Consider the following 13279-nt stretch of genomic DNA (forward strand, 5'->3'; position numbering starts at 1 on the left):
CTGCTGAGCCGTGTATCTAATCCTCTCCTGTGTGATACTGTCTGCTGAGCCGTGTATCTAATCCTCTCCTGTGTGATACTGTCTGCTGAGTCATGTATCTAATCCTCTCCTGTGTGATACGGTCTGCTGAGCCGTGTATCTAATCCTCTCCTGTGTGATACTGTCTGCTGAGCCGTGTATCTAATCCTATCCTGTGTGATACTGTCTGCTGAGCTGTGTATCTAATCCTCTCCTGTGTGATACTGTCTGCTGAGCCGTGTATCTAATCTTATGAGTGATACTTTCTGCTGCATCTAATTCCAGTTACATAGAATATGTCTTCAATCCAGTATGATCAGATAATTACAGGACGCTCTGGGGCGCGGGGGGTTAATAGTGAGGTCACGTGGTCAGCTCCAGCCGTGCAGGCTCCGCCCCCTGCTCCTCCTCAGGCTTCTCATTGATGAGTGATCGGAGCGCGGCTGACACCGTCCTCAGGTAGGAGCTGGCGACAGTAACTGGACCGGAGCCGCCTGCCAGGTTCTGCTGCTCCGCAGACACCGGGGCTGGTTCTGCTGCTCCGCACACACCGGGCTGGTTCTGCTGCTCCGCACACACCGGGCTGGTTCTGATGCTCCGCAGACACCGGGCTGGTTCTGCTGCTCCGCACACACCGGGCTGGTTCTGATGCTCCGCAGACACCGGGCTGGTTCTGATGCTCCGCACACACCGGGCTGGTTCTGCTGCTCCGCACACACCGGGCTGGTTCTGCTGCTCCGCACACACCGGGCTGGTTCTGATGCTCCGCACACACCGGGCTGGTTCTGATGCTCCGCACACACCGGGCTGGTTCTGATGCTCCGCACACACCGGGCTGATTCTGCTGCTCCGCACACACCGGGCTGGTTCTGCTGCTCCGCACACACCGGGCTGGTTCTGACGATCCGCACACACCGGGCTGGTTCTGATGCTCCGCACACACCGGGCTGGTTCTGATGCTCCGCAGACACCGGGCTGGTTCTGATGCTCCGCACACACCGGGCTGGTTCTGCTGCTCCGCACACACCGGGCTGGTTCTGCTGCTCCGCACACACCGGGCTGGTTCTGCTGCTCCGCACACACCGGGCTGGTTCTGATGCTCCGCACACACCGGGCTGGTTCTGATGCTCCGCACACACCGGGCTGATTCTGCTGCTCCGCACACACCGGGCTGGTTCTGCTGCTCCGCACACACCGGGCTGGTTCTGCTGCTCCGCACACACCGGGCTGGTTCTGATGCTCCGCACACACCGGGCTGGTTCTGATGCTCCGCACACACCGGGCTGGTTCTGATGCTCCGCACACACCGGGCTGGTTCTGATGCTCCGCACACACCGGGCTGGTTCTGATGCTCCGCAGACACCGGGCTGGTTCTGATGCTCCGCACACACCGGGCTGGTTCTGATGCTCCGCACACACCGGGCTGGTTCTGATGCTCCGCACACACCGGGCTGGTTCTGCTGCTCCGCACACACCGGGCTGGTTCTGATGCTCCGCACACACCAGGCTGGTTCTGCTGCTCCGCACACACCGGGCTGGTTCTGCTGCTCCGCACACACCGGGCTGGTTCTGATGCTCCGCACACACCGGGCTGGTTCTGATGCTCCGCACACACCGGGCTGGTTCTGCTGCTCCGCACACACCGGGCTGGTTCTGATGCTCCGCAGACACCGGGCTGGTTCTGCTGCTCCGCACACACCGGGCTGGTTCTGATGCTCCGCACACACCGGGCTGGTTCTGCTGCTCCGCACACACCGGGCTGGTTCTGATGCTCCGCACACACCGGGCTGGTTCTGCTGCTCCGCACACACCGGGCTGGTTCTGCTGCTCCGCACACACCGGGCTGGTTCTGCTGCTCCGCACACACCGGGCTGGTTCTGCTGCTCCGCACACACCGGGCTGGTTCTGCTGCTCCGCACACACCGGGCTGGTTCTGCTGCTCCGCACACACCGGGCTGGTTCTGCTGCTCCGCACACACCGGGCTGGTTCTGCTGCTCCGCACACACCGGGCTGGTTCTGATGCTCCGCAGACACCGGGCTGGTTCTGCTGCTCCGCACACACCGGGCTGGTTCTGATGCTCCGCAGACACCGGGCTGGTTCTGATGCTCCGCACACACCGGGCTGGTTCTGCTGCTCCGCACACACCGGGCTGGTTCTGCTGCTCCGCACACACCGGGCTGGTTCTGATGCTCCGCACACACCGGGCTGGTTCTGATGCTCCGCACACACCGGGCTGGTTCTGATGCTCCGCACACACCGGGCTGATTCTGCTGCTCCGCACACACCGGGCTGGTTCTGCTGCTCCGCACACACCGGGCTGGTTCTGACGATCCGCACACACCGGGCTGGTTCTGATGCTCCGCACACACCGGGCTGGTTCTGATGCTCCGCACACACCGGGCTGGTTCTGATGCTCCGCACACACCGGGCTGGTTCTGCTGCTCCGCACACACCGGGCTGGTTCTGCTGCTCCGCACACACCGGGCTGGTTCTGCTGCTCCGCACACACCGGGCTGGTTCTGATGCTCCGCACACACCGGGCTGGTTCTGATGCTCCGCACACACCGGGCTGATTCTGCTGCTCCGCACACACCGGGCTGGTTCTGCTGCTCCGCACACACCGGGCTGGTTCTGCTGCTCCGCACACACCGGGCTGGTTCTGCTGCTCCGCACACACCGGGCTGGTTCTGCTGCTCCGCACACACCGGGCTGGTTCTGATGCTCCGCACACACCGGGCTGGTTCTGATGCTCCGCACACACCGGGCTGGTTCTGATGCTCCGCAGACACCGGGCTGGTTCTGATGCTCCGCAGACACCGGGCTGGTTCTGATGCTCCGCACACACCGGGCTGGTTCTGATGCTCCGCACACACCGGGCTGGTTCTGCTGCTCCGCACACACCGGGCTGGTTCTGATGCTCCGCACACACCGGGCTGGTTCTGCTGCTCCGCACACACCGGGCTGGTTCTGCTGCTCCGCACACACCGGGCTGGTTCTGATGCTCCGCACACACCGGGCTGGTTCTGATGCTCCGCACACACCGGGCTGGTTCTGCTGCTCCGCACACACCGGGCTGGTTCTGATGCTCCGCAGACACCGGGCTGGTTCTGCTGCTCCGCACACACCGGGCTGGTTCTGATGCTCCGCACACACCGGGCTGGTTCTGCTGCTCCGCACACACCGGGCTGGTTCTGATGCTCCGCACACACCGGGCTGGTTCTGATGCTCCGCACACACCGGGCTGGTTCTGCTGCTCCGCACACACCGGGCTGGTTCTGCTGCTCCGCACACACCGGGCTGGTTCTGCTGCTCCGCACACACCGGGCTGGTTCTGCTGCTCCGCACACACCGGGCTGGTTCTGCTGCTCCGCACACACCGGGCTGGTTCTGCTGCTCCGCACACACCGGGCTGGTTCTGCTGCTCCGCACACACCGGGCTGGTTCTGCTGCTCCGCACACACCGGGCTGGTTCTGCTGCTCCGCACACACCGGGCTGGTTCTGCTGCTCCGCACACACCGGGCTGGTTCTGCTGCTCCGCACACACCGGGCTGGTTCTGCTGCTCCGCACACACCGGGCTGGTTCTGCTGCTCCGCACACACCGGGCTGGTTCTGCTGCTCCGCACACACCGGGCTGGTTCTGCTGCTCCGCACACACCGGGCTGGTTCTGCTGCTCCGCACACACCGGGCTGGTTCTGCTGCTCCGCACACACCGGGCTGGTTCTGCTGCTCCGCACACACCGGGCTGGTTCTGCTGCTCCGCACACACCGGGCTGGTTCTGCTGCTCCGCACACACCGGGCTGGTTCTGCTGCTCCGCACACACCGGGCTGGTTCTGCTGCTCCGCACACACCGGGCTGGTTCTGCTGCTCCGCACACACCGGGCTGGTTCTGCTGCTCCGCAGACACCGGGGCTGGTTCTGCTGCTCCGCAGACACCGGGGCTGGTTCTGCTGCTCCGCAGACACCGGGCTGGTTCTGCTGCTCCGCAGACACCGGGCTGGTTCTGCTGCTCCGCAGACACCGGGCTGGTTCTGCTGCTCCGCAGACACCGGGCTGGTTCTGCTGCTCCGCCGACACCGGGCTGGTTCTGCTGCTCCGCCGACACCGGGCTGGTTCTGCTGCTCCGCCGACACCGGGCTGGTTCTGCTGCTCCGCCGACACCGGGCTGGTTCTGCTGCTCCGCAGACACCGGGCTGGTTCTGCTGCTCCGCAGACACCGGGCTGGTTCTGATGCTCCGCACACACCGGGCTGGTTCTGATGCTCCGCGCACATTTGGTATTGACCAGACGACAACCGCGTTATTGTGACTGCAATTACAGCTCACGGGTCAGAACCAGCAGCCACATAACACTGCAGATACAGGAGGAGAAGGAACATTTCTACCAACTCATAACTTATCACCCACAACACAAGAGATAACCATTATCTGCCCTAAAAAGCAGCACAAACCGCGAGAATATTCTCTGCTCATCAACACCCAAATATCTCCTGTATGAAAGGGTAATAATACTGCCCCTATATACAAGAATATAATACTGCCCCTATATACAAGAATATAATACTGCCCCTATATACAAGAATATAATACTGCCCCTATATACAAGAATATAATACTGCCCCTATATACAAGAATATAATACTGCCCCTATATACAAGAATATAATACTGCCCATATATACAAGAATATAATACTGCCCCTATATACAAGAATATAATACTGCCCCTATATACAAGAATATAATACTGCCCCTATATACAAGAATATAATACTGCCCCTATATACAAGAATATAATACTGCCCCTATATACAAGAATATAACTACTATAATACTGCTCCCTATGTACAAGAATATAACTACTATAATACTGCCCCTATGTACAAGAATATAACTACTATAATACTGCCCCCTATGTACAAGAATATAACTACTATAATACTGCCCTCTATATACAAGAATATAACTACTATAATACTGCCCCCTATGTACAAGAATATAACTACTATAATACTGCCCCTATATACAAGAATATAAATACTATAATACTGCCCCTATGTACAAGAATATAACTACTATAATACTGCCTCCTATGTACAAGAATATAAATACTATAATACTGCCCCTATGTACAAGAATATAACTACTATAATACCGCCCATATGTACAAGAATATAATTGCTATAATACTGCATCTATGTACAAGAATATAACTACTATAATACTGCCCCTATATACAGGAATAGAACTACTATAATACTGCCCCTATATACAGGAATAGAACTACTATAATACTGCCCCTATATACAGGAATATAACTACTATAATACTGCCCCTATATACAAGAATATAATACTGCCCCTATATACAAGAATATAATAATACTGCCCCTATATACAAGAATATAATACTGCCCCTATATACAAGAATATAACTACTATAATACTGCTCCCTATGTACAAGAATATAACTACTATAATACTGCCCCTATGTACAAGAATATAACTACTATAATACTGCCCCTATGTACAAGAATATAACTACTATAATACTGCCCCTATGTACAAGAATATAACTACTATAATACTGCCCCTATGTACAAGAATATAACTACTATAATACTGCCCCTATGTACAAGAATATAACTACCGTATAATACTGCCCCTATATACAAGAATATAACTACTATAATACTGCCCCTATGTACAAGAATATAACTACTATAATACTGCCCCTATGTACAAGAATATAACTACTATAATACTGCTCCTATGTACAAGAATATAACTACTATAATACTGCCCCTATGTACAAGAATATAAATACTATAATGCTGCCCCTATATACAAGAATATAACTACTATAATACTGCCCCTATATACAAGAATATAACTACTATAATACTGCCCCTATGTACAAGAATATAATACTGCCCCTATATACAAGAATATAATAATACTGCCTCTATATACAAGAATATAATACTGCCCCTATATACAAGAATATAACTACTATAATACTGCTCCCTATGTACAAGAATATAACTACTATAATACTGCTCCCTATGTACAAGAATATAACTACTATAATACGGCTCCTATGTACAAGAATATAACTGCTATAATACTGCCCCTATGTACAAGAATATACCTACTATAATACTGCCCCTATGTACAAGAATATAACTACTATAATACTGCTCCTATATACAAGAATATAACTGCTATAATACTGCCCCTATGTACAAGAATATAACTACTATAATACTGCCCCTATGTACAAGAATATAACTACTATAATACTGCCCCTATGTACAAGAATATAACTACTATAATACTGCCCCTATATACAAGAATATAACTACTATAATACCGCCCATATGTACAAGAATATAATTGCTATAATACTGCATCTATGTACAAGAATATAACTACTATAATACTGCCCCTATATACAGGAATAGAACTACTATAATACTGCCCCTATATACAGGAATAGAACTACTATAATACTGCCCCTATATACAGGAATAGAACTACTATAATACTGCCCCTATATACAGGAATATAATACTGCCCCTATATACAAGAATATAATACTGCCCCTATATACAAGAATATAATAATACTGCCCCTATATACAAGAATATAATACTGCCCCTATATACAAGAATATAACTACTATAATACTGCTCCCTATGTACAAGAATATAACTACTATAATACTGCCCCTATGTACAAGAATATAACTACTATAATACTGCCCCCTATGTACAAGAATATAACTACTATAATACTGCCCTCTATATACAAGAATATAACTACTATAATACTGCTCCTATGTACAGGAATATAACTACTGTAATACTGCTCCTATATACAAGAATATAACTACTATAATACCGCCCCCTATATACAGGAATTTAACTACTATAATACTGCTCCTTTGTACAAGAATATAGCTACTATAATACTGCCCCTATGTACAAGAATATAACTACTATAATACTGCCCCTATGTACAAGAATATAACTACTATAATACTGCCCCTATGTACAAGAATATAACTACTATAATACTGCCCCTATATACAAGAATATAACTACTATAATACTGCCCCTATGTACAAGAATATAACTACTATAATACTGCCCCTATATACAAGAATATAACTACTATAATACTGCCCCTATATACAAGAATATAACTACTATAATACTGCCTCCTATGTACAAGAATATAACTACTATAATACTGCCCCTATATACAAGAATATAACTACTATAATACTGCCCCCCTATGTACAAGAATATAACTACTATAATACTGCCCCTATATACAAGAATATAACTACTATAATACTGCCCCTATGTACAAGAATATAACTACTATAATACTGCCCCTATATACAAGAATATAACTACTATAATACTGCCCCTATATACAAGAATATAACTACTATAATACTGCCTCCTATGTACAAGAATATAACTACTATAATACTGCCCCTATATACAAGAATATAACTACTATAATACTGCCCCCCTATGTACAAGAATATAACTACTATAATACTGCCCCTATATACAAGAATATAATACTGCCCCTATATACAAGAATATAACTACTATAATACTGCCCCTATGTACAAGAATATAACTACTATAATACTGCCCCTATATACAAGAATATAACTACTATAATACTGCCCCTATATACAAGAATATAACTACTATAATACTGCCTCCTATGTACAAGAATATAACTACTATAATACTGCCCCTATATACAAGAATATAACTACTATAATACTGCCCCCCTATGTACAAGAATATAACTACTATAATACTGCCCCTATATACAAGAATATAACTACTATAATACTGCCCCTATGCACAAGAATATAACTACTATAATACTGCCCCCTATGTACAAGAATATAACTACTATAATACTGCCCCTATGTACAAGAATATAACTACTATAATATTGCCCCCTATGTACAAGAATATAACTACTATAATACTGCCCCCTATGTACAAGAATATAACTACTATAATACTGCCCCTATGTACAAGAATATAACTACTATAATACTGCCCCTATGTACAAGAATATAACTACTATAATACTGCCCCTATGTACAAGAATATAACTACTATAATACTGCCCCTATGTACAAGAATATAACTACTATAATACTGCCCCTATGTACAAGAATATAACTACTATAATACTGCTCCTATGTACAAGAATATAACTACTATAATACTGCCCCTATGTACAAGAATATAACTACTATAATACTGCCCCTATGTACAAGAATATAACTACTATAATACTGCCCCTATATACAAGAATATAACTACTATAATACTGCCCCTATATACAAGAATATAACTACTATAATACTGCCCCTATGTACAAGAATATAACTACTATAATACTGCTCCTATATACAAGAATATAACTACTATAATACTGCCCCTATGTACAAGAATATAACTACTATAATACTGCCCCTATGTACAAGAATATAACTACTATAATACTGCTCCTATATACAAGAATATAACTGCTATAATACTGCCCCTATGTACAAGAATATAACTACTATAATACTGCCCCTATGTACAAGAATATAACTACTATAATACTGCCCCCTATGTACAAGAATATAACTACTATAATACTGCTCCTATATACAAGAATATAACTGCTATAATACTGCCCCTATGTACAGGAATATAACTGCTATAATACTGCCCCTATGTACAAGAATATAACTACTATAATACTGCCCCTATGTACAAGAATATAACTACTATAATACTGCCCCTATGTACAAGAATATAACTACTATAATACTGCCCCTATATACAGGAATATAGCTACTATAATTCTGCCTCTATGTACAAGAATATAAATACTATACAGTGGCATAACTAGAGTTTGATGGTCCCCGATGCACAGTTTGGACCTGACCCCCCTCCCCATCGGCACTTTAGGTAATGACACCAACACTCGGGGTACAGGATAATGATGCTGACACTTGGCTCTTTCCCTCAGCACCCAGCTTTCCTATGCTCTGAGGGAAGCTGTATAGCAGAGCATGGGAAAGCTGGGTGCTGAAGGAAAGAGTCTTTTTCCCTCAGCACAAAACTTTCCCATCCCATACTTGTATCTTTGTCCCCCCCCCCCCCCTCGTATATAGTTTTCCAAATACTACAATGGACCGACATAGCCTTCCATAGAGTATAAAGGGTCCCACATAGCCCTTCATATATTAGAATGCACCCCCATAGTCCTCCAATTATTATAATGCACCACGTAGTCCTCTATATATAATTCAGCCTTCATAGTCCTGCATGTATTATAATTCACCCTCGTAGTCCATGTAAAAGGTAGCCCCCATAGTCCTCCACATATTATAATGCACCCCTATAGTCCATGTATAAGATGTCCTTCATATTGTATTATGCAGCCCCATAGACCTCCATGTATAATGCACCCCTATAGTCCATGTATACGGTGTCCTTCATATTGTATTATGCAGCCCCATACTCCTCCATGTATAATGCAGCCCTATGTTCCATGTATAAGGTGTCCTTTATGTGGTATTATGTAGCCCCATACTCCTCCATGTATAATACACCCCTATATTCCATGTATAAGATGTCCTTCATATTGTATTATGCAGCCCCATACTCCTCCATGTATAATGCACCCCTATATTCCATGTATACGGTGCCCTGAATATTGTATTATGCAGCCCCATACTCCTCCATGTATAATACACCCCTATATTCCATGTATAAGGTGTCCTTCATATTGTATTATGCAGCCCCATACTCCTCCATGTATAATGCACCCCTATAGTCCTTGTATAAGGTGTCCTTCATATTGTATTATGCAGCCCCATACTCCTCCATGTATAATGCACCCCTATATTCCATGTATAAGGTGTCCTTCATATTGTATTATGCAGCCTCATACTCCTCCATGTATAATGCACCCCTATAGTCCATGTATACGGTGCCCTGAATATTGTACTATGCAGCCGCATACTCCTCCATGTATAATGCACCCCTATATTCCATGTATAAGGTGTCCTTCATATTGTACTATGCAGCCCCATACTCCTCCATGTATAATGCACCCCTATAGTCCTTGTATAAGGTGTCCTTCATATTGTATTATGCAGCCCCATACTCCTCCATGTATAATGCACCCCTATATTCCATGTATAAGGTGTCCTTCATATTGTATTATGCAGCCTCATACTCCTCCATGTATAATGCACCCCTATAGTCCATGTATACGGTGCCCTGAATATTGTACTATGCAGCCGCATACTCCTCCATGTATAATGCACCCCTATATTCCATGTATAAGTGTCCTTCATATTGTACTATGCAGCCCCATACTCCTCCATGTATAATGCACCCCTATAGTCCATGTATATGGTGCCCTGCATATTGTATTATGCAGCCCCATAATCCTCCATGTATAATGCACCCCTATAGTCCATGTATACGGTGTCCTTCATATTGTACTATGCAGCCCCATACTCCTCCATGTATAATGCACCCCTATATTCCATGTATAAGTGTCCTTCATATTGTATTATGCAGCCCCATACTCCTCCATGTATAATGCACCCCTATAGTCCATGTATAAGGTGTCCTTCATATTGTATTATGCAGCCTCATACTCCTCCATGTATAATGCACCCCTATAGTCCATGTATACGGTGCCCTGAATATTGTACTATGCAGCCGCATACTCCTCCATGTATAATGCACCCCTATATTCCATGTATAAGGTGTCCTTCATATTGTGTTATGCAGCCCCATAATCCTCCATGTATAATGCACCCCTATAGTCCATGTATAAGATGTCCTTCATATTGTATTATGCAGCCCCATACTCCTCCATGTATAATGCACCCCTATAGTCCATGTATAAGATGTCCTTCATATTGTATTATGCAGCCCCATACTCCTCCATGTATAATGCACCCATATAGTCCTTGTATAAGATGTCCTTCATATTGTATTATGCAGCCCCATACTCCTCCATGTATAATGCACCCCTATAGTCCATGTATAAGATGTCCTTCATATTGTACTATGCAGCCCCATACTCCTCCATGTATAATGCACCCCTATAGTCCATGTATAAGATGTCCTTCATATTGTACTATGCAGCCCCATACTCCTCCATTTATAATGCACCCCTATAGTCCTTGTATAAGGTGTCCTTCATATTGTACTATGCAGCCCCATACTCCTCCATGTATAATGCACCCCTATGTTCCATGTATAAGGTGTCCTTTATGTGGTATTATGCAGCCCCATACTCCTCCATGTATAATGCACCCCTATGTTCCATGTATAAGGTGTCCTTTATGTGGTATTATGCAGCCCCATACTCCTCCATGTATAATGCACCCCTATGTTCCATGTATAAGGTGTCCTTTATGTGGTATTATGCAGCCCCATACTCCTCCATGTATAATACACCCCTATATTCCATGTATATGGTGCCCTGCATATTGTATTATGCAGTCCCATACTCCTCCATGTATAATACACCCCTATAGTCCATGTATATGGTGCCCTGCATATTGTATTATGCAGCCCCATACTCCTCCATGTATAATGCACCCCTATAGTCCATTTATACGGTGTCCTTCATATTGTACTATGCAGCCCCATACTCCTCCATGTATAATGCACCCATATAGTCCTTGTATAAGATGTCCTTCATATTGTATTATGCAGCCCCATACTCCTCCATTTATAATGCACCCCTATAGTCCATGTATAAGATGTCCTTCATATTGTATTATGCAGCCCCATACTCCTCCATTTATAATGCACCCCTATAGTCCTTGTATAAGGTGTCCTTCATATTGTACTATGCAGCCCCATACTCCTCCATGTATAATGCACCCCTATAGTCCATGTATAAGATGTCCTTCATATTGTACTATGCAGCCCCATACTCCTCCATGTATAATGCACCCCTATAGTCCATGTATAAGATGTCCTTCATATTGTATTATGCAGCCCCATACTCCTCCATTTATAATGCACCCCTATAGTCCTTGTATAAGGTGTCCTTCATATTGTATTATGCAGCCCCATACTCCTCCATGTATAATGCACCCCTATAGTCCATGTATAAGATGTCCTTCATATTGTATTATGCAGCCCCATACTCCTCCATGTATAATACACCCCTATAGTCCTTGTATAAGGTGTCCTTCATATTGTATTATGCAGCCCCATACTCCTCCATGTATAATGCACCCCTATAGTCCATGTATAAGATGTCCTTCATATTGTATTATGCAGCCCCATACTCCTCCATTTATAATGCACCCATATAGTCCATGTATAAGATGTCCTTCATATTGTATTATGCAGCCCCATACTCCTCCATGTATAATACACCCCTATAGTCCATGTATAAGGTGTCCTTCATATTGTATTATGCAGCCCCATACTCCTCCATGTATAATACACCTCTATAGTCCTTGTATAAGGTGTCCTTCATATTGTATTATGCAGCCCCATACTCCTCCATGTATAATGCACCCATATAGTCCTTGTATAAGATGTCCTTCATGTTGTATTATGCAGCCCCATACTCCTCCATGTATAATACACCCCTATAGTCCTTGTATAAGTGTCCTTCATATTGTGTTATGCAGCCCCATACTCCTCCATGTATAATACACCCCTATAGTCCTTGTATAAGGTGTCCTTCATATTGTATTATGCAGCCCCATACTCCTCCATGTATAATGCACCCATATAGTCCTTGTATAAGATGTCCTTCATGTTGTATTATGCAGCCCCATACTCCTCCATGTATAATACACCCCTATAGTCCTTGTATAAGTGTCCTTCATATTGTATTATGCAGCCCCATACTCCTCCATGTATAATGCACCCCTATAGTCCATTTATACGGTGTCCTTCATATTGTACTATGCAGCCCCATACTCCTCCATGTATAATGCACCCCTATAGTCCATGTATAAGATGTCCTTCATATTGTACTATGCAGCCCCATACTCCTCCATGTATAATGCACCCCTATAGTCCATGTATAAGATGTCCTTCATATTGTATTATGCAGCCCCATACTCCTCCATTTATAATGCACCCCTATAGTCCTTGTATAAGGTGTCCTTCATATTGTATTATGCAGCCCCATACTCCTCCATGTATAATGCACCCCTATAGTC

The 13279-nt window shown here is 45.5% G+C and overlaps 1 protein-coding gene across 1 annotated transcript in view; it reads left to right on the top strand.

Moving 5' to 3' along the window:
• Window positions 1-416: 416 nt before the first annotated feature.
• Window positions 417-13279, top strand: part of LOC142245648 (sulfotransferase 1 family member D1-like) — a 61486-nt gene continuing 48623 nt past the window's right edge. Inside the window, exon 1 of the mRNA XM_075318544.1 lies at window positions 417-477. The gene's annotated coding sequence lies outside the window, so the exon portion shown is untranslated. The remainder of the gene's footprint in view (window positions 478-13279) is intronic.

This window comes from Anomaloglossus baeobatrachus, chromosome 7 (genome assembly GCF_048569485.1).
Source record: "Anomaloglossus baeobatrachus isolate aAnoBae1 chromosome 7, aAnoBae1.hap1, whole genome shotgun sequence".
In the NCBI taxonomy this organism is placed as follows: domain Eukaryota; kingdom Metazoa; phylum Chordata; class Amphibia; order Anura; family Aromobatidae; genus Anomaloglossus; species Anomaloglossus baeobatrachus.